The following is a 23,564-nucleotide window of genomic DNA, read 5'->3' on the forward strand; positions in this document are numbered from 1 at the left end:
AGATGCAGTGAAACGCCGAGACACCTGCACCCCGATGTTTATAGCAGCAATGTCCACAATGGCCAAACTGTGGAAGGAGCCTCGGTGTCCATCGAAAGATGAGTGGATAAAGAAGCTGTGGTCTATGTATACAATGGAATATTCCTCAGCCATTGGAAATGACAAATACCCACCACTTGCTTCGACATGGATGGAACTGGAGGGTATTATGCTGAGTGAAATAAGTCAATCAGAGAAGGACAAACATTATATGGTCTCATTCATTTGGGGAATATAAAAAAATAGTGAAAGGGAATAAAGGGAAAAGGAGAGAAAATGAGTGGGAAATATTAGAAAGGGAGACAGAACATGAAAGACTCGTAACTCTGGGAAACGAACAAGGGGTGGTGGAAAGGGAGGTGGGGGGGGTGACTGGGTGACAGGCACTGAGGACGGCACTTGATGGGATGAGCACTGGGTGTTATGCTATACGTTGGCAATTTGAACTCCAATAAAATATAACTTAAAAATTAAAAATAAATTAATTAAATTAAATTAAATTAAATAAAAATCAGTAGTCTGACAAATAATAAATCAGGAAGATTCATCCTTGAAAGGGCTCGGTTTAGGTTTTCCAAAGTAAGAAAACTTTAAAAAAAAAAAACTAATTCATGCATGAGTCATGGTGTTATTAGGCTTTCCCCCATAAAAGCACTGCTTTATAACTACTAAATTAAAAAGCTAGTTATTCTAAAAACTTATAGTTTTGAATGTTTTAATTTTGTTAAGCAAAACTTTTTAACACAAATTTTGTTATAACTCTATCTGGCCATTTTTAATGGATATGAATTAAGTAACCCAAATCCTTTTCATTAAAAACAAAAAAAATGTTGTGGGCATTCTCTATACAGAATTTCACAATTCACTGTGATTGAAGCCGTAAGTGGAGCTGAGAGCATGATGAGCCCACAGAAGTTTCACAAAGTAATCAATGAAGTACCAATGATAACTCCAAAATAGCCACAAGTTTATCTGTGGGGCTTTATAGTTACAAATGTGCTGTCAAAAAATGGATTCTCTTTTTTTCCTGAGTATTAAGTATTGGTTTCTAGGTATTTAACTGACCCTTTTAGCTCTGCAGTTCTCTGTGTGTTTCATTCACAGAGAAACGGAATGGTTGACTTTCTTTAGGGACTGTTACCCATACCTTAAGTTATCACTTCCTTATGAAATACTATAGTAATCCTCAAATTCTGCCCTGAGTCATTCATATACTTACAGACAAATGTTAATTTTATGCGACATTCCTCAGGCTGTTTGGTGATAACCAAATGGTTCTTTGGTTTTAGCAGTGTTAGGTCATCATGATGACAATTTCCACATTTTTTTAAATTAAAGAAACTTGTACAATGTGTTTTGCATTTCTTGCAAATGTGAGTCACGCACTTTAAGTTAAAATAAGGAAGACACAAGGGACACCTGGGTGGCTCAGTGGTTGAGTGTCTGCCTTTGGCTCAGGTCATGATCCTGGGGTCCTGGGATCAAATCTCACATCAGGCTCCCACAGGGAGCCTGCTTCTCCCTCTGCCTAGGTCTCTGCTTCTCTCTGTGTGTCTCTCGTGAATAAATAAATAAAATTTTTAAAAAATAAAGAAGACACAAGAAAGCTAATTGATTTGAATCAGTGGTTAAATCCTGAACTGGCTATCAATGAGTAAGAACACAGAATACAGTAAATTTATAGTCTAGAAGGTAAAGTGATGCTTAGTTTTTTTTTTGTTTTGTTTTTTTAAGATTTTATTTATTTATTCATGAAATACACACACACACACAGAGAAAGAGAGAGAAAAGAGAGAGTAGAGAGAGGCAGAGACACAGGCAGAGGGAGAAGCAGGCTCCATGCAGGGAGCCTGATGTGGGACTTGATCCCAGGACTCCAGGATCACTCCCTGAGCTGAAGGAAGGCGCTAAACTGCTGAGCCACCCAGGGATCCCCTGATGCTTTGTTTTTAAAGCATCATTTGTAACACCAGTTAAGACCACTCACCATAATCAACTACAAATTAGAGAAAAATTACCCTAGGTCTGAAACACAATGAAATCCAAATAGGCAAATGTATTATTCCAAACCTGGCATTTGCCAGACCAACACTTCCCATTTGAAAGATTTCTTTTCTAGAAATGTTTGTTTTTATTTGTAAGATATTTAATGGCACAGTGGTCACATTATTCAAAGAAATATCAAGTCTGACTCATAACAAGGTAAAAGTAAAATTTATACCTTTTTTTTTCAGTCGAATTGTGGGGGGTTTCTAAGTACACTTTTTATTCTGGAGTAATTTTAGAATTACAGAAAAGTGGCAAAGATGTACAGAAAGTTCCTATATACCCCCCCCCATCTAGTTTCCCTTATCATTCACATTTTACATTACCACAGTACATTATTCAAAACAAGAAACTGACATTGGTACATATATTAGTTTCCTAAGGCTGCTATAACAAATTATCACAAACATGTATCTTAAAACAACCAACACTTACTCTATCATGGTTCTGGACACCACAGAACAAAACAAGGTGTTCCCAGGGCCACATTCTCTCTCCGAAGACCATGAGGGAGATTCTATTCTTTGTCTCTATTCTTTGCTTCTGGTGGTTGCTGGAATTACTTGATTTCTGGCTCCAGTCTCCACCTCCATGAAATATTGCCACCTTCTCATCTCTGTGCTGGTCTTTAAGAAATCTGTCATTGATTTTAAGCCATCCATATAATCTAGGATGATCTTATCTGGAGATCCTTAATTATATCTGCAAAGATACTTTGCCAGGTAATAGTCACAGATTCCAAGGATTAGGACATGGACATATCTTTTGAGTGGGTGATCATTCAATCCACTACAGATTATTATTATTCATTAAACTCCAAATCATTTTTTTCATCAACACCATCTTTCTATGCCAGCAGTGCCCAATTGAGGACATCACGATGCATTTAGTTTTCATGTCTCCCACATTCCCTCTTGTCTGTGATAGGTCCTAGCCTTTTCTTCTTTTTTATGACCTGGAGACTCTTGAGGTATACTGACTAGCTAACTCACAGAAACCCCCCCAGTTTGGGTTTGCCCCATGTCTTTCTTATGATCAGACTAGTTTATAGATTTGGGAGGATTCATGGAATATGGGAGATTAAAGCTGTAGCTTTGGAATATGAGAGATTAAAGCTGTAGCTTCTGTAAACTGAAATAGCTACATACATTATTTGGAATTTTTCTGTAACTTCCTCATTTATTTATTCTTAATCATTTTAATATCAGTATAGGCACATATATTTATTTTGTACTTTGGGTTATGATTCATACTACATTATTTTGTCATTTAAATTGTTCTAGCTTTGCCAGTTCGGAGCTCTTTCAGGTTGACTCCTGTGACTCTATGACATGTCCTCCTCATCCTTTTGGTTTTGTTTTGTTTTGAGTACTTCTTTACTTTCTGGTATTACAAGATGTCCCAGACTTATCTTGTATTGGTAGTTTACTTTTCAAAGCCAAATAAAATATTAAATATTCAAGACTTTGGTTTTGCTTGTCTGGAATGATAAAGGGCACTCTCCTACTGATACCTCTTGGAGTCTTAGTAAGTAAAGACAGTGGCACAGTGTCATAAAGTATTGATTAAACAAACAGCCAGGCTAAAGAGTTATATGAGGTAGTAACTCTTCTTACAACTAAAGTGTTCATGCCTCAAGCAGAAGACAGGGCAGTAGCATTGAATTCTAGTAACAGAGTCAGCAAACTTAGTTCCAGCACAACCTCAGCAGAGATGATCAATTCCCTGTTGGTGCAAACCATGATTAGCTCTAGACTTGCGGCTCCCTTCTTACTTGCTTTTAACCTTTGTCGGTGTTTGTAAGTGTACAGATGCTGCTCTCTCATAAAATCACCAACTGAATAACACACCGTTTTCATATAACGGTTTTGGCCCTGGAGACCCTAGGAATGTTTATAGTGTAGATGTAGGTCACGTACCCCAGAAATGAAATGAAACAAAGTTGCCTATGGAAGCCTCCTGGTGGACATTTAAAATAAATAGCACTATGCAGAATTCCAACTTGTGTACTTATTTGTGTTTTCCCTAGAAGAGGGAAGCAAAGAGAAATTTCTCTGGTTATTGTCGGACTTTCTGCAAGCCAAGTTCTATTTACCTAGTACTACTTGGTCAACAACATCCATAACAGGCTAGAATTAAGGTGCTATATAGCAATAGTGATGACTTTAATAACAGAAGATATATATATATGACAGGCTGAATTTCTTGGTGCAATCATAGTTATTTACTTACAGAGCACAAGGATTCAGGAGTGTCTTCTGGATCTTTTTGTATTAACAATACATGCACAGAAAAAATCATAAAGTATGTCAGATACCTGAAATGTTCTTTAATGTTCTTATGGAGGATATGAGGCTCATCTCAATGAGAAATTTATAAATAGCTACAAAGTAATTAGCCTTCCTCTAAACTCAATGAGCTTTTATACACAATGTAGTTACAGCTTGATTAAACAGTTTTCCAAAATTCAGTGTGGCATGTAAGAAAATATATTCTAAGCCCTTAAAATGTCACTTGAAGGAAATTATGTGTGTATTAAAGTCAAGGTGGAAAACATGTGCACTACTTCCTCTAAACGAAGGAGTCCTTTCAATAAAATACATTTCAGTACAATGTGCATTGTAAGATTATAAATGGAGAGACATGACATGATGTGCTCTTTTGTTTTTTGGCATGGAAAAATTTTTAAATAGTGTATTTTGCCTTGTTATTTTCACAAAAGCACTTAGCAACCTTTCATATTTTCAACATTATTTCTTGACAAGACAAAGAGAAGAGTAATCTGTGGGTGGCACTCTGAAATAATAATCAGAGGGGTGTCGTAAGAAAGAACATCATGTCAGCTTTTGGAATGTTCTCCAACTATACTTCTCTGAGAGTCAGAATAAATGTCTTTGTAATTCCTTATCATATAGAGTGACTTTACTTTTGATATCCAAATGAAGTCACTAATTCTAAAGGGTAGGGTCTCACAACTCATAAAGCCACGTTTAAAAAAGCAAAGAGGAAGAAATCATGTAGTCAACCTATTTAGGATTTTTTTCCTCTGCTTGTCACATTAGTCTTCTTTTATTCTTCTTTTATTATGATCTAAGATATTACTGAATGTGAATTGTGGATAACTCTGAAACATTAATCTAATGTATTTTGATGCTTGTTTTTTTATGTGCAGTAATGAAATTACCATCCCTAAAATTTAATTAATGCTAAAACTGGCAATTATTCTATTTCCTCTCAACATCAGAATTTTGGTGAATGAAAAAAAAAAAAAAGAAATTTTGGTGAATGCTGGATTCTCTGGATTTTCTAATTATAAAAGCAATGGCATGTAAATCTGACTCCATTTCTTTCTTTAAAAAAATATATGTTTATTTTAGAGAGAGAGAGAGAGGGAGGGAGAGTAGGGGTGTGCGGGGGCAAAAGGAGGAGGAGAGAGAGAAGCTCAAGTAGGCTCCCCAATGAGTGCAGAGCCCTCTGTGGGACTCAATCTCATCACCCTGAGATCATGACCTGAGTTGAAATCAGGAGTCCAACGCTTATCCAACTGAGCCACCCAGGTGTCTCTGACTCTTTTCTTATACTTCTGCCATACACATAGCATTAGATGTTGGCACCGTACAACTTTCTGCTTTCTTTTACTTTTCATGAGTTTCATATTTAAGTGGGATTCAAGCAGACAATATATAGTTGGGTCTTTAAAAAAAAAAAAAAAGATTTTTATTTATTTATTCATGAGAGACACGAGAGAGAGGCAGAGACACAGGCAGAGGGAGAAGCAGGCTTCATGCAGGGAGTCCAATGTGGGACTCAATCCCAGGACCCTGGGATCAGGACCTGAGCCAAAGGCAGACACTCAACAGCTGAGCCACCCAGGAGTCTCAAGTCTCTCTCTCTCTTTTTTTTTTTTTTTTAATTATTCTGATAATCTCTCTTTTTTATATTAGTGTAGTTAGACCACTCATATTTAAAGTGATTACTGATATAATTGGATTAATATCTAAAATGTTTGTGATTATTCTATCCCTTGCATTTGTGTTTTGTTCCTTTTTGTTTACTCTTTTTTGTCTTGTCTTATTTTAATTAAGCATTTTATGTGCTACTATTTTACCACCTCTGCTAGCATATCAATTATGCCTCTTTTTAAAAAAATTGTCATGGATTTCTTAATGTAATGTACATATTAAGCCAGTTTCACCTTCAAATGGCACTATACTACTTCAAGTAGCTTAAAACAGTATTTCTAATAATTCCCTTGTATTCCTTATGATACTGCTATATGAACTGAATTGTGCCCCCATCCCCCCACCCCCGCCCTTGCACAAATTCATATGTTGAATCCCTCACCTCCAATGTGATGGGATTTAGAGATAGGGCCTTTGGGTGGTAATTAAACTTAAAAGTAGTCACGAGGGTGGGGCATGATTTTATGATGGGAAGAAGAAGAAAAGAAAAAAATGGAGCACTCTCTCTCTCTCTCTGTCTGTCTTGTTGAAGACACAGAAAGAAAGCAGTCTTCTTTAATGCAGGAAGAGGACCTTCACTATGGATCAAATAGGCCAGTATCTTCGTCTTAAACCTCCTAGCTTCCAGAACTGTGAGATATAAATGTCTGTTGTTTAAGCCATCCAATAGCTGGTATTTTATTTATAGCAAGCAGCTAGAGTAGACTAATACTGTATCATTTATTTTACTTGACCATATGCTATAATCACTTGATACAGTATTATTGTTATTATTATTACTTTAAGGGCTATAATCCTTTAGATCAACTGACAATATGAAAAGTAAAAGATGTTTTACCTTGTCTTGCTCCTTCTCCAGTGCTCTTCCTTTCTTTATGTAGATTCAAGCTTCTGACCTGTCATTTTTCTTCTTCCTGAAGAACTACTTATACTGTTTGTTTCAGAGCCTGCTTTCTGGCTGTAAATATTCTCAGTATCTGGGCTTCTTTGTTTCCTGCATTTTGAATATGATAACTCTGTGTATAGATTTGTTTTTATATTTATCCTTCTGGGTATTCTCTGAGCTAACCAGATTTGTGATTTGATATCTCTAATTCTGGGAAATTCTCACCATCATTAAATATTTCTTCTGATCTCTTCTTCTTTTCTCTCTCTGATAATCTAATTAGATGTATGTTATATCTTTTGCAGTTGTCCCACAATTCTTGGGTATTCTGGGGTTTTTATTATTATTCTTTTCACATTTCAGTTTAGAATGTTTCTACTAACGTGTATTCAGCTCACTAATTTTTTCCGCAGGTGAGTTTTATTTGCTGATAAACCCATTAAAGGCATTCTTCATTTCTGTTACTATATTTTTCATTTCTTGGACTTTCTTTTAGTTATTTGAGTTTCCACTTCTCTGCTAATGTTATCCCTCTGTTGTGATGACTTCCAAGCTTTTTATGTACCAGGGGAAGGTATAACAGGAAGTCTCCTGATTTAGCATTAGAACAGTTTCACTTGGTAATTTCCTCACTCAGGATAGTTTCCAGAACGTGTCATTCTCTTATCCAGGACCAAAGGAATACAGAACTAATATATTCAAAGAGCCAACCAAGTATTTTACCTTTAGGCAGTCTTAGCTTTATACTATTGAAGACATATATTTAACCATTCTCTTAAATCTAAAGGGAATTAAATTAACCAATCTTAATAATCAATTTCAGCAATTAGTAATAGCCATTAAGAGAAATCTGGACTACTGGCCTAACAAAGTCTAAGCTCAATTATACTGCACATTATACCATGCAATGTATTTTAAGAAACTTGATGGTTTAGATATATTATGGCATCTATATAATATGTGTGTGCATGTTGTCCCCATTAGTGATTTCAGATCCATTCTCTACTAGTCTCTATTGTCCTCTATGTCTGGGAAACAGATCCATGCAGACTAGTCAAATTTTTTCTTTGCCTTCTAGATAGATTTATAAAGGGACAGGAGCTCAGATGGAGTGAAGGAAGTTAGTTTCAGGCATCATTTCCCCATCCCGCTGTATTCACTTCTGAGTTTATAGTACCTCCATGGCTGTCCTCTCCATGTGAATACCCCCATTAGGATTTTCATCTGTCCCTGCCTGCTGCCCATTCACACCGGTGTTATAAAAGCCTGAGTGTTTATGTGCCTGACCCTTAGGTCAATTTTCAGCATCTAAGGCAGAAAAACACCCAACACGGCATATATTGTAATGCGATCATGCCATTCCCATACCTCCTTTCCTTTTCCCCCACTTGTTTTCTGAGACTATAGCATATTAGTGTTTCTAAAGGAAGAAGGAACGGTGTTCTGGCTGGTCCAAGAGCAAGACATAGAAGAGATGATTGCCCATTTAAAGACCTCAAACTTCTGAGTCAGGACCAGCAATGCTGCTCTTGTTTCCAGGCTGTGGTCTGCTCTATTAGTCTTTTACTTGCTGGAAATCCCTTCCAAAGTCTCACAGTGTTGATCATTAGACTTACTTTGTGTGTTATCGTGAATTTTGGCTTTTATTTTTATCTTAATTGATATTCTACTGGAAAGTTAGGAGAGGATGTAAGGCATTATTATTATTATTTTTTTTTTGTAAGGCATTATTTTAAAAACATAGGCTTAGGGATGCCTGGGTGGTTCAGTGGTTGAGTGTCTGCCTTCGGCTGAGGATGTGATCCTGGAGTTCTGGGATTGAGAGGTCACATCAGGCTCCCAGCATGGAGCCTGCTTCTCCCTCTACCTGTGTCTCTGCCTCTCTCTGTGTGTCTAATTAATGAATGAATGAATGAATGAACTTAAAAAAAAAAAGAACATAGGATGAATACTAAATAAGTAATGACTGCTAAATAAACCACAAATATTTACCTCTTCCCACATGAGATGCCACACAATATGGCACTAACCACTTCATCTGTACTCTATGCTTGAGCTAAACTACCTGGAAGTTCCTGGACACTCTCAAACCTGACTTTGTTTTCTTACCTTCTATTAGAATTCTCTTAGATCCAGCTCTACCTGTACAAATTCTATACTTTAAGGATTATCATGAATAGCAACTCCCCTATGAAATATATTCTGATATCTTATAAAAGATACTATCTCTCCCTCCTTTGAACAATTTTTCATATTATTTATTTCTCTCATTGCCTTTTTGTAAGATACCTACACAGTTGATTCTCATTATTTGCTTTAGCTATATTTGTTCTACTAAGTCACTGCGAACACTGAATGAGTGAATACTGAACTCCTAGGGGAAATACAAGGTCAATTCCAGTAAGCCCTTGGTCACAACATTGTTGTCAACATTTTGATCAATATATAACCTTGTTTTGTATGTGTTTCTGTTTGAAAATACCTTAATATATATTTTTAATTCATTAATGTTTAACTTAATTCACATCCAGCAATACTAAAATTTCATGCCTGAATGAATATCATGTCACATTATTTTCTCCATAAGGCACATCACAGGCACTTAGGAAAACTAGACAGTACTTCAGAACTATATTTGAGGGACACTTTAAGCAATAAAGTCCCAATAAAAAGCACAAAAATGCAACAACAACAACAAAAAAAGATACTACATAGCCTGTAAGAAGAACAATTGTTTAGCGTGAGAGTGAAAACAAGAAGGCAGAGTATTTCCTTGTCCAACCTCAGATGGGAACATACGTATCAGGTGACTCAAATTATTCACTACTCCTTACAAGTCTGTAAATGATGCAAAAGCACCAGGATTATTGATTTTGTTATTACAAATAAATTGTAGGGGTTAGGCAAATTTGGAAATATAGAATTTGTGTATATTAGGTACCTGCCAAATACACAGATGGCAGGCGCTGGATTGGGCATTGTGGATATGTATAAAGGAGGGGGTTTACAACTTGGAAAGGAAGATAAAAGTAAACTGATGCTTCTGGTGTGATACAAAACATGCAAAAGGAAAGTACATGCTACCATAATGCCTCATAATGAGAGTACCTAGCAAAGTTTCAAGGTTCAGGAAAGGTTTCCAGGAAAAGAAGGCCTGTAGGCTAAATTCGAAGCACAATTACAGCAGAAAACTTTGGAGTTTTCCATAGTATCTAATACAGTGCCTTGGTACATTGTAAGCAAACAATAGGAATAAAGCTTTAAGGGAATCTCTGGGTGGCTCAGTGGTTTAGCGTCTGCCGTCGGCCCAGGGCATGATCCTGGAGTCCCAGGATCCAGTCTAACATCAGGCTCCCTGCATGGAGCCTGCTTCTCCCTCTGCCTCTGTCTCTGCCTCTCTCTCTCTCTCTCTCTCTTTGTCTTTCATGAATAATAAAATCTTCAGGAAAAAAATAAAGAATAAAGCTTTGATTTTCAAAGTCTACTTAAGTGAAAAACTTAAAATAGAGGGAAAAAATTATACGTAACTGAAACTTGGATATACAATTACTTCTAAAATCTTGGAGACTCATGTCAGCCACTGCAATTACTGAAGCATATCACAGAGCTTTCCTGTTGGGCAGACATCACAAATTGTGACATCACATAAGACTAAATAGGGACAAGCAGAGCACCAAACAGATTGACAGCAGCCAAAATCCGGGAAGACTCACACATCATGCACAAGAGTAGACTGAGAAGGAGAAGTAGGAGTAAAAGAATAATCAGTTGTGGCATCCTAAATTCAAGATAGAAGTTGCATATTGGAGGGAGTAGTAAGCAATGGAAAGAACCCAAGGAGTATGAAGAATTAAAAGGACCCATTAGATTTCACAGCTAGGAGATCATTGTAGACCTTGGCAGGAGCAATTGCAATAGATAATCACAGGCAAAAGCCAGATTGCAGTGCACTGAAGAGCGAAACTAATGTGTGCGTGTTTTCTTCTCCAACTCCAGCCATGGTAACCTTTATCAGCTTCTCAAACATGCTTCCTCTAAATGAGGGCCTTAATGTTCTTTCCTTTCCATGTGGTTGATTCCTTCTTAGGTTTAATTGTCTCAGATTTTACTTCCTCTGCAAGGTCCTCCCTGAACAGCACATGCCACCTACCATACTGGATCTTCTTGTTACATTCCATGTCTGAACATTTTAATAATGTGTGCCTCCCCTTGTCACATCTAGATGAAGACCAGGACCATGCTTTGTTTTCCTGACAAGGGTATTCCTAGCACCTAGTGCTATTCCCAATATGTCATTTTTACTCAACTAGTAACTATTCGCCATATAAGACTAAAAATCCATTGAATTTATTCATTCCTTTTATTTCCCTGCAGTGTCATGCATATGCAAGTGCTCAGGAATTATGTTCAAGCAATCAAACCCTAGTTAATTAAATTGCAAAAAAAAAAAACAAAAAAACAAAAAAAAACCCCTAATAGAAAATATCTAGGTTATATGGTATCTAGAATCTGCCCCCAACCCTGTATGTTTGCTTTTTTCTTTGCTGTATCACTTTTGCCTAGGAAGATGCCTAGCACAAAACGAGTAAGAGGCAGGTTGGTTTTTTGTTGTTGTTGAATTTATAAATAAATGGTTGAAAGAATCAAAATTATGAGTTTGGTCCAGTCTCTACTTTATACATTTACAAGGCATTTTTCAAAATAATAGAAAAAGCAAGGACTTCTATGATGATTGTACAAGACAAGGAATTCTGACTTTTACTGTAATCTGTACCATGAGGAAGAAAACAAAGAGGTACTTTCAGAAATCAACGTGACATGTTGAGGATCTTTCTAATATGCTTAAATTCAAGAAGTTATGAATAATAGATGCAAGATTTGCACATAACCATGGACATTTATGAAAGAACATGAGCATCATGTAAAACACACTAAAGCCAGAATAAAGGAAAAACATAAGGACTGGAAAGTAGAGACAGAAGGATTTTAGGCTAGATATGGAACTAGAGGAAACATGAAATAAGCAAATCTTAAGATTATCAGCCTTAGCCACAAAGAAAACACAAAGTACACTAAGATTACTACATACCCACACAAATGGCTAAAAGAATACGACTGGCAGAGCAGGTTGTGGTGAAGACATGGATCACTATCTCTTAGTTTTGCTGCTGGGAAGGGAACAGGGTACAATCACTTTGGAAAACATTCGGCAATTTCTTATAAAGCTATACATAAACTTACATTATGACCCAATTCTACCCTAAGGTATTTATACAAGAGAAATTAAAACTTACGTCTACAAAAAGACTTGTATTTGAATGATCACAACAGTTTTATTTATTATGGCCAAAAACTGGAAATAGCTCAACTATCCATCAATAGGTCAGCAGATAAACAAGCTATGGCCAACAATGGAATGCTTCTCAAAAAATAAAACAGAAATGGATTATTTCTGGATTCCACAATATGGATAAGCCTCAAAAATATTTAAGTGAAAGAAGTCAGAATAAAAGATTCATACTATAAGATTACATTTATATGAAGTTCTAGAAGAGGCAAAACTAAACTAGGGGTGATAGAAATTAGACCAAGGATTGTCTAGGGTGAGTTATGGGAAATCTATACCTTAAATTTAAAACTTACTTATCACTGGGAAAGGACATAAGGACACATTTTGGAGTGATGGAAATGTTCTATATCTAATACATGACAGTAGTTACATATATATATATATATATATATACACACATTAGTCAAACTTATTACACTGTATTTTGTAAATTAGTGTATTATTTTTGTTGTATGTAAATTACACCACAATAATTTTTATTAAAAATTTGAAATAATACATTAACAGACAAAAAGGAGAAACAACAGGAATCTTCAATTTCTTTTTTGTTCCCATACTTACTGTTAAGGGATATTTAGTAGATTTAACATTGATAGTAAAGATTCAAGATCAAATGTGGCAAGATTATATAGTAGCATCTGGTTCTTCTAAATTCAACTTTTAAAACAGAAATTTACCTTATGCATTTTGGTGAAGGTTCTTCACTGCCTAAACTAGAATCCATTCTAAAAGATTAAATGGTGCTATGGGTGGGGGGTGGGGGGGGGACACCTGGGTGGCTCAGTCAGTTAAGCATCTACCTTCAGTCAGGTCATGATTCAGGTCATGATCCCAGCCTTGAAATTGAGTCCATGTAGACTGCACTATGGATTGAACTGTATGACCTCCAAAATCATATGTTACGGTGCTAACTCCCAATGTGACCATACTTGGAGATGGGCCTTTACAGAAATAAAATCATGAGAGTAGGGTCCTGATCCAATAGGATTGTCATTCTAAGAAGAGACACCAGACAGCTTGCTTTCTCTCTGTCACATGAGGCCCCAGCAAGAAGGCAGTCACCTGCAAGCCAGAAAGAGTTCTCATCAGAAACTGACCCTATTGGACCTTGATCCTAGACTTCTAGCCTTTAGAACTGTGAATAAATAAAGTTCTGTTCTTTAAGCCACCTGGTCTATGGTTTTGTTAATGGCAGCCCGACCAGATCAATACAAACTGAAATTGTTTTATAGGGTACCAAATAGCTTATAGAATCTCTGGCACAGCAAGAAAACCAATTTGGTCACCACTCAAAAATTTAATACTTGAACCTCTAACCAGAGCATTCTGGAAGAACCGAGTATCTCTAACACATGGTTGTAAGAGCTACCTTTTCCCACATGGACACTGCCTCAAGTTTCCTCCTTTGATTCCTCCAAGTCTCCTGTGGAGCTGTTTGTCTGGTAGAATGTAGACAGATCAGCCCACAGAATCCACCCCACCACTGTGCTCAGATCCCTGTTGTTAAGACCCTTGAGCTGCTTTCAGGGCACTTCAAGGAGTTCAAGAAAACATTGGAGAAAAAATTAAAATGTTCTATAGCCAAAAATGGGGGCCAATGTATCAGAGACCAGACCAGTGAGTTCAATGTTCTTTTCCAAATTTCAAAGAAACTTGTGAAATTTAATGGAAAAATAGCAATAATCACTGAAGGCAACACAATTTTATTATGTGCTAGGTTTCTAAGATTGGCACAACTGGCTGATCTCAGAAGAACATTCAAGAGTCTTCCATACTATAACTTGCATAAGATTAAGAAATTTGAGACAGATTCCCAAAATAAAGTAATTAATTGATAATACCCCAAAAGGAAATCCTAGGTACCTGCCCTTAGAAACATTTTTTTTTAATATAAACCCACACACGTGTGCATGAACACACACCAGCTCATCAAACTTGCATATGGCTGGTACAGGATTGAGACATAGGTCAATAGAGATGGCCTCTGACATCATATCCCCATTTTGTTTTGCTGCAAAACAACTAGTATACCTCACTCTTGCTCCATACCCTCCACACCACCCACCTTGAAACTTGTTAAAAGCACTGGTCTGAGACAAAAAGATCTCTTCCACAATTTATCTGATTAATCCCAGGTGATTCATTCTACCTCCCTGGGCCTCTGGTTTATCATCTGAACAAAAGAATCATTTCTAAGGGCCATCTTAGCTCTTATTCCCCATAATTTTTACAAAGCCTCTTGGGTTTGGCAGCACTTTTGTTCTTTCAGAAAAAAACAGTCTTTATTCTTCTCTTACCCAGGAGTTTTATAAGGCTACCTATTGATAAGTCACTAAGGATTTGGGAATTGTGGGTTACAAAGGACAAATAAAGCATCTTATCTGAAACATCTCTGTCCAAGATCCCAGCTCACAGCACTGCGCATCCCGCTATATCCAGGGAATAATTTAAAGACAAATAAAATCATCCCTGATGACTACAGATGTAAAAAATCCTCAACAGAATATTAGCAAACTGAATCCAAAATACATTAAAAAATCATTCACCACGATCAAGTAGGATTTTTTCCTGGGTTGCAAGGGTGGTTCAGTATCTGCAAATCAATCAATGTGATGCATCACATCAATAAAAGAAAGGATAAGAACTATATGTTCATTTCAATATATGTAAAAAAAAAAAGCATCTGACAAAGTACAACATCCATTCATGATAAAAACCCTCAACAAACTAAGTTTAGAGGGAACATATCTCAACAAAACAAAGGCCATCAACAACAGAAGAAGCAATAGGTATTGGTAAGGATGTGGAGGAAAATGAACACTCATGCACTGTTCATGGGAATGCAAACTGGTATAGCCACTGTGGGAAATAGTATGAAGTTTCTTCAAAAAGTTAAAAAAAGAACTACCTTTGATCCAGCAATTGCACTACTATATTTACCCCCACCCCCCAAAAATATATATATATAAACACTAATTCAGGGGATCCCTGGGTGGCTCAGAGGTTTAGCCCATGCCTTCAGCCCAGGGTGTCATCCTGGATACCCTGGATCGAGTCCCACATCGGGCTCCCTGAATGGATCCTGCTTCTCCTTCTGCCTGTGTCTCTGCCTCTGTCTCTGTCTCTCATGAACAAATAAATAAATAAAATATTAAAAAAAACACTAATTCAAAGGCATATAAACACTCTTATGTTAATTGCAGCATTATCTACAATAGCCAAGATATGGAAGCAGCCCAAGTATCCATTGATTAATGAATGGGTAAAGAAGATGTAGTATAATTTGAAATATTATTCAGTCATAAAAAAGAATGAAGCTCTGCCATTTTCAATGACATGGATGGGAGCTAGAGAATACAATGCTAAATGAAATAAATCAGAGAAAGACAAATACCATATAACTTCACTCATAGTGGAATTTAATAAAAGAGCAAAGAGGAAAAAAGGGAGAGATAAATCAAAAACAGGATCTTAACTAGAGAGCAAGCTGATAGTTACCAGAGGGAGGTGAGTAGGGGGATGGATGAAAAAGGTGATGGAGACTAAGGAGTGCACTTGTGAGGAGCACCAGGTGATGTACGGAAGTGTTAAATCACTATACTGTAAACCTAATATAACTAATATAACACTGTATGTTAACTGGAATTAAAAAGTTAAAAATAAAACAAAATAAACATCTAGGGAAAAGAGAAAGAATGAGATAGATTATGAATTATGTCTGAAATCTTCTAATGATTACCCTATTCCTGGAACTTTTTAACAACAGGAATAATCTTTAAAGTGTGTTGTGTGTTCAAATCCCTCCAATTGAATTCCCAGAGAAGGTGTAAGCTGAACTGAGTCTAGTGACAGTAGGAGGCAGTCTGGTAACCTCTCAACCTGCATCCAGAGCCAGCACAAGGAAGTGTCACCATCCAATTGACCCTTCTTTCCCCCACTGCATTCCTCATCACAATAGGAGCTGCCTTGGTATTTAGCCAAAGGGCACACACCTCTGACATTTGGGGTCTTCTGCAATTAAATCAACTGGCTACTTTTATTCATTGTACAGCTTTTAGAAAAGCAAGCATACCTATGACATAGAATTTTAAGAGTCAAAACAGTAAATCATATGGAAAGGGACACTAGGCATAAATAATTTACATCTTGATGTCATATATACAAGAACAATTAGAAAATCTTACTAGGGGCAATAGCAAGTGAGAATGGGGTTGTTCTTATTTTAGTTTTCACTTCACATCTTGAGGTGCTGGTGAACACAATTCTTTTTAATCATTTCTAGCACAGGCATGCTAGTTCAAAGCTAATCAACCCCTGTAGTCTAGTATCACTTGTTCAAGTGATGCATTTTTCTTGAGCCCATTATGGGAATGAGAATTATAAGCTTTCTTGCATAATTCAACAGAGTCTAGACACTATGAGAAAATGAATCAAAACACATAGGAATGCTGAATCTTAAAATTCATCTCCAAAATTAAAAACAATCTACTCACGATTCATATTTTATTTGTATGCTCTTTGGCAAAACACTTTGTGAGATAAATTCATAAGCAATTATCCCTGTGCAAAGGCTGACAATACTCTTTCTTGAGGCCATTTGGCTTCTTAGATTTTCAGAGTGAAGAAATGATTGATGTTAATAGAGAATTTCTAGATTTGATGTACAGTATTTGTGAAGAACCCTGACTCATTTTTCTGTGTGCTCCTGGGCTCCTTTCCCACCAACATGTGAACCAGTGGGAGCTGAGAACTCACCTTGATCACCAACTATGTTCTCTGATCAAGTATAAAATAATGGGCCTTCCAATCCTCTTTCCCAGAATGCTGCACATTTTGATGTAAGATCAGTTCTTACTGAAGCATTCTAAAACTGTCAATTCCCTTGGTGCATTACCTGTTCTTCATATTCTGCTGAGGCCAAAATATGTCAAATGGACAGATTGCTCTGCCAAAGACAGTCAGATTTCGTCAAACCAAGAAAATTAAATCCAGGCCCTGTCATAAAAACACAGCTTAGGAGCCTGCCGGATGCACCAGTGAAACTGGTCTCACTAACAGCTGCGCTCCCTCCTGGCATTTCAACATTGGCCAAATGTGGATTCAAAGCATAACCAAATCCAAAATCTCTCAAGCAACCTCAGTTTCAGCTGACATAGCCAAGTGCTTTGGGTAAGTGGTGTTTGTCAACCCCTAGTCCAAACTGCTGACCATAAAACATGAGATAATGAACACAAATTAGCTCCAGAAGAAAAGTTTCAGTTGTCTGAACTTGTCTTTTCCTGTTTTTCTGGCCCTTGGGAAAAATAGGAATCCTTTACTTCAGCCTCCATCATGTTTTCGTATTTTAGGAGAGTTTCTATTCTCTAAATTGGCTCAGTTTTTATTTAGGATCAGAATTCTGGCTGGATTATCATTAATAGTGTGATTATACCAGTTAATTTATGATGATTAAGAATTCCCTATTGAACAAAATTGTCAAAGATTAGATACATAAGAACACAGTCAGGTATTAAGGGGAGATGTACTGTCTGGAACACTTCCTTTTGGGGTGTTTCTGGTCTGCCTTCCTCCTGGGGTACCTGATATCTGTCTGATATACTCTGAGGCTTATGGATGTGCTCTGGATGGATTCTAAACTTTCTACATAAATCTCAGAGTTCTTCATTTCCTCCACATAAATATTCCCAAGAATAGATGGCTTGAAAATTATTTCATCACAAAATAAGATGGACATAGGAATGACCTTTCTTGCTCAATTACTAGTCATCGTCTGATGCTGGCTGATTTGAAAGTAGCAAAATGGTTTTTACCTTTAGTCATAACTCAATTTCCAGACAAACTATACACTGCCAGAAAGGTAAAACCTACACTGGTATGCATATATAAGACAAAGTTTTTCTTTTTAAAGAAAAGAAACTTTGAAACTTTGAAAAATATCGTTTTAACCAGTTCTACCTCTGCTGACCTTTTGCTTTCAACCAAAAAGTTAATTTGGACATAATCTCCCTGAGCTATGAGAAAATCGTGTTCATAATTATTCTTTTATTCTTGATGATTTTAATGTATCAACCCCAACCCACACTCCCAGTATTATTTATTAAGCAATCAACTACTGGGATGGATAAAGAATGGTTCCTACAGCCTGAAACTATTAATTCTTTGCTTAACATAATTTGCTGAAATTTAGTATATACACACATATACAAGTGTCAAATTAAACAGCTATAAAATTATTGGACTATAAAACAAAAAACAACATATTTTTTCAAATATCTCTCAGAGCTCATTCTTCCAAGAATAATTCTCTTTAAGTGGTTGGTTAGGTACTCAATTAAGCCATTTCTTTAAATCCCAGGGCAGAGGGACGCCTGGGTGGCTCAGTCAGTTAAGCATCTGCCTTCAGCTCAGGTCCTGATCTCAGGGTCCTGGGATCCAGCCTGCTCAGCAGGGAGTATGCTTCTCCCTCTGCCCTTCCCCCTCCCCTGCTCATGCTCTCTCTCTCTTTCTCTCTCAAATAAATAAATATATAATTAATCTAAAAAAAAATCCCAAGGCAGAGGCAACAATCTATGTCTAATTTATTTTCCCATACACAAGTGGATTTGAACTGAAAATTTAAAGGTGAAATGAAGCTGTCAACTCTATTTTGTGATGATTTGCAATTAACATAAATTAAGTGAATACTTCAGAACTTTTGGGCTCAGCTAATACTGAGAATAGTGTACATTCATATCTGTTTGTTGATGCTTATCTTGTTTCTAAACTTTAAGTAATTTACTCTCTATCCTTTTCATCTTTTTCAGCCTGTTCAAGTAAAACAAAAAATCTGTTCTGAAATCTTATCTGTTCTGAAACGAAACCTATCCAGCTATTAAATAGTGCCTCCTTTCCTCCAGACGTTTCCTTATAATTCTCTCATAGCATCTAGGTAACCATTCATTTGACCTTGAAGGCCTGACTTTTATTTGTTATGAGCCTATGAATTCAAGATCTAAAAAGATGGTCATTACCCCCATATTACATTCAACCACATTACAAAAACAGAAGTGGTCAATATAATGGACCAAAAGTTATGGCTTTTCTATTGAAGGGGACTAAACAACATGAGTCAAAGCACATGAAGGGAGAAGAACCTTGAAGTGGTCATAGATGCAAAGAAAATATGTGAATATAAGCTCTGATCTATGGAAGCTGAAGGAACTAGCAAGGACATAACCTGATTTTATGGCTTAAGTATTTAAGGCATGGAAGATAAAGCAGAACTGTAATTTGTAGCCACTACAAAACACACCTTCCCTGCTAATATCTGGCATCTTAACTGCCTTCCTTTGAAAACACTTTCTGTATTTGGGATTTGTTGTATTTCTATGCCATTGACAAATTGAGTAGATTGCCTATTAGCTTCCTAGGAAAAGGATCCATCTGAATTTTTTTTTTAATTTTTAGTTATATAGCTATTAAAGAAGTAACACAGTGCTTTTCATTCTCTTTGTATACTTAACAGAGTGAATAATTAAAATATTCACCTTAAAAATCTGTAAACAAATAGAATTGAAATCCCTCTAGGCAATTTGGGTGTTGTTCTGTTGAGTTTTTAAACACCTCCATTTAGTATCCGAGCCTTTTCTTTAATTGGAATCACACACAGGAGTGCATTATGTAGAACTAATTAAAATAAGGTCATGGCCCAGAGCACCCCATTCTGCTCTTGTCTTCTAATGGACCCCCTACACATGCACACACACACACGCACACACACGTACACACAAACACACACAGCAGGATTCCTGAGGAGATCCAAAAGACTCATTTTGAAAATAACTACTAAATTATCTCTCAAGACCTCTCCAACCACTCATTGAATGACTTTTTACTAAAAATTCATTTTAAAAAAACTAAATGGAGAGTACTTTTCAAGTGTTATTTTGCTATCTCCAATTTTATTTTGTCCTCTGAAGGCATCATCTCATGGTCTGCACTCTGGAGCCAGATTGCCTAATTTTAAAACATGGGCTGTGCCGTTTACTAACTGGATGATCCTGAGGAACTCACTTAACTTCTCTGAATGAGCTTGAGCAAGTTAATTACTCTGAGCCTGTGTGTCCTCATCTATAAAGTAACATAATAAATATAACTGTATTCACAAAGTTCTTACATTGTTTTAAATGAGTTACTTCATATGGAGTCTTTATCCCAGTACCTGGCATATAGTAAGCACTCAGTACCTGTGAGCTACTATTATTCAGTTGACTAAATCAGGTACCTACAATGAAAAAGGCACAGAGTGTTTCAGGATACAAAGTAATACATAATCCTAGCCCACAAGGAATTGACAGAAGCCTTAGATAAGGACCCACACAAGTACTTAAGAAGACTTTCTAAGATTTATGGGGATCCAGATACCTAAAACATCCTCCAATCTACTTGGCCCTAACTAGAAGAGAAGCAACAGATGCAAGCTACTAAATGTGATCCAAGTGCCCATCTCATTAATAATTGGGAGTGCCCAATTGCTCTTAGGAGTGGACTCTGATTCATAACAGAGTAGAATGGAAAACTGTGTTCCCTCCATAAGCCTAACAATAGGACCTGCATAAGCCCAGGCAGAGGTGTTGCTGGCCAACTGCAACAAAGCACAGCAGAAGAAAAAAAAAAGAAAAAAAAGACAAAGAGATCCTGCCTGAAAAGTTTTAGCTGGTGAGAAGGCAGAGTGGTAAAATCACTGTAGATTTTACCACCAGTGATTTTACCACTTGTAAAACTAAGTGGTTTCTTGTAAAACTAAGTATATTCTTACCATACAACTCATCCATCACACTCTTTAGAATTTAGCCAAAAGTGTTGAAATTCTATGTCTGCACAAAAACCTGCACATAGATGTCCATAGCAGCTTTATTCATATTTTCCAAAACTTGGAAGCAGCCAAGATGCCCTTTAGTAGGTAAATGTATAAACAAACTGTTATGCAACCAAATAATGGAATATTAGTTGGCACTAAAAGGAAATGAGCTATCAAGTCATGAAAAAACATGGAAGAAGTTTAAATTTATTTTGCTAGGTGAATGAAAGCTATACTGTACATTTCCAACTATATGACATTCTAAAATGGCAAAACTATGAACACAGCAAAAAAAAAAATCATTGGTTGTCAGAGTTTGGGGAGAGGGAAAGGATAAACAGATGCAGAATAGAGAGTTTTTTAGGGCTATGAAAATACTCTGCATGATACCATAATGATGGATACATGTTATACATTTATCCAAAACCATAGAATATTCAACATCAAGGATGACCAGTAATTTAAACTACAGACTTCGGGTGATTATAATGTGTCAACATAGGTTCATCAGTAACAAATGTACTACTTTGGTGATGTTGATAATTAGGGAAGATAAGCATGTGTCAAGGAGGGGACTATATAGAAAATCTCTGTGCCTTCCTTATATTTATTGTGAATCTAAAACCGCTTTTTAAAAAATCTTATTTATTTATTTATTTATTTATTTATTTATATTTAAGATTTTATTTACTCATGAGAGACACAGAGAGAGAGACAGAGAGAGGCAGAGACAGAGGCAGAGGGAGAAGCAGGCTCCATGCAGGGAGCCTGATGTGGGACTCGATCCCAGGTCTCCAGGATCACACCCTGGACCGAAGGTGGTGTCAAACCACTGAGCCACCCGGGCTGCCCTCTTAATTTTTTAATGAAAAAAAATGAATTTTACCAATTCAGCTCTGCCCATTAGAGAGCCATGGTGAATGAATGCCAGGCTGTCACTCATCTCGCTGGGTTAATCAGTCCATCTCCCAAGTAGAGGAGCAAATAATGGGACTCAGTGGTTCTCAAGGGTGCCAGATGAAACCTCTGGGAGAAAGAAATAAGAGGGTATTTTTGGTTCAGACAATTATAGGGGTGCTAACCTGTCCTGACATGAGGTGCCATTCTGTACAATGAGTCTATGCGATGAAGAATTGTCAAGCCAGTACCAGTAACACATCCAGAAGGAAATGATAGAAAGGTGATAGAAACACTTTTTCAACATTTCTACTACAGATTGAAGGAAATGGCAGAAAGTCATTTCTCTATGACTCCAGGTGTAAAAGTAGGAAGAGGTTTGAAGACATTTTATAATAAATGTAATAAAATTATTTTCCTTTCTCTTTATCCCAATTTGGCTTATTCATGAACAATATTGTGTATATTCTACTACTTTTCCTCAATTCTAATGATAGGAACAATGATTTCCACCTTCTCAGTGTTTCCCAAGAAGAGTGAAAACTTCACTCCCAGTTAAGAAAAGTGTGAAACATTGCTGATCTCTTTCCAAGGAAGCAGAAATGCCTACTAAGTAGGCAACTAGAAAAGAAACTAAGTTCTGTCTTTGTTTTCTCAAATCATCTTGTTCTTGGGAGAGTCTAGACTTGTGTTCTTGCTGCCATATGAGAAAAGCATGCATGGCCCCTGGGCCAAGTATATCTTCTTAAATGTAGTCACCAGTGCAGATCAATCAGTATGTTAGAGATATTTTGATTTCCATCTACATAATTCATCCTTCCTCTTCCTCTTGTTTTCTTTCAAATTTCAAATAATTTAGTATTTGGAGATATACAAATTATGACATAGTACATTTAATAACACCTTTCCAAGGACAAATAAAGTACCAGATTAAAAATCCACCTTAGTTTCAAGACATATTCCAATCCAAAAATGTTCAAATGTAAAGACAAAGGAAATGCAGAAGATATGCTAATTTGATGTTAATTTATTTCATAGCAATGAAATATCTAATTAGTGAGTAGTAATAAATATTTATTATCTGTGGAAAACTTATATTTGAATTGTGTTACAATATATTACTGGAACAATAGAACCTTCCACTACTGAAGTCACATGATTTCCAGAATTCTTTCTCCCAGCATCATCATACATCAGTAAAACGTTGAGCAGCATTGTACCAGTCCTTCTCAGTTAACTCAACACTGCCCATCAAGGTTTTTATCTTTGTCACAGTCTTCATTGTTGCTATCCTGGTCTACTAAGAACAACGTATCTTATTGCAGAGAGGAAGTTGACACAAATGAGGTAAATAATCAAGCACAGGTAGTCCTTAGACTATGTAGAAGAGGTAATATTTGGTCAAGACCAAATATTTCAGGACAAATCCTGAAATCATAAAAGACTAGGAGATGCGACCAAAACAAAGCAAAACAATAAAAGCTCCTCAATCATTCATGGCCCAGATTTTTCCAATTTTCAACCCCACACAAAGGGTGACTGCAA

The 23,564-nt window shown here is 36.6% G+C and overlaps 1 long non-coding RNA gene across 5 annotated transcripts in view; it reads right to left on the reverse strand.

The window, feature by feature from the left end:
* LOC140605490 (uncharacterized) overlaps positions 1-23,564 on the reverse strand; it is a 216,019-nt gene that overhangs the window by 102,827 nt on the left and 89,628 nt on the right. Inside the window, exon 5 of one of the 5 annotated variants that reach the window (XR_012008137.1) lies at positions 13,063-13,345. The exons of 3 other annotated variants lie outside the window; for them this stretch is intronic. This is a non-coding gene — a long non-coding RNA (uncharacterized lncRNA). Of the gene's footprint in view, positions 1-13,062; positions 13,346-22,020; positions 22,149-23,564 lie in introns of those variants that run through there. One more of the 5 variants, XR_012008136.1, reaches the window with a different exon arrangement.

This window comes from Canis lupus, chromosome 15 (genome assembly GCF_048164855.1).
Source record: "Canis lupus baileyi chromosome 15, mCanLup2.hap1, whole genome shotgun sequence".
NCBI lineage: Eukaryota > Metazoa > Chordata > Mammalia > Carnivora > Canidae > Canis > Canis lupus.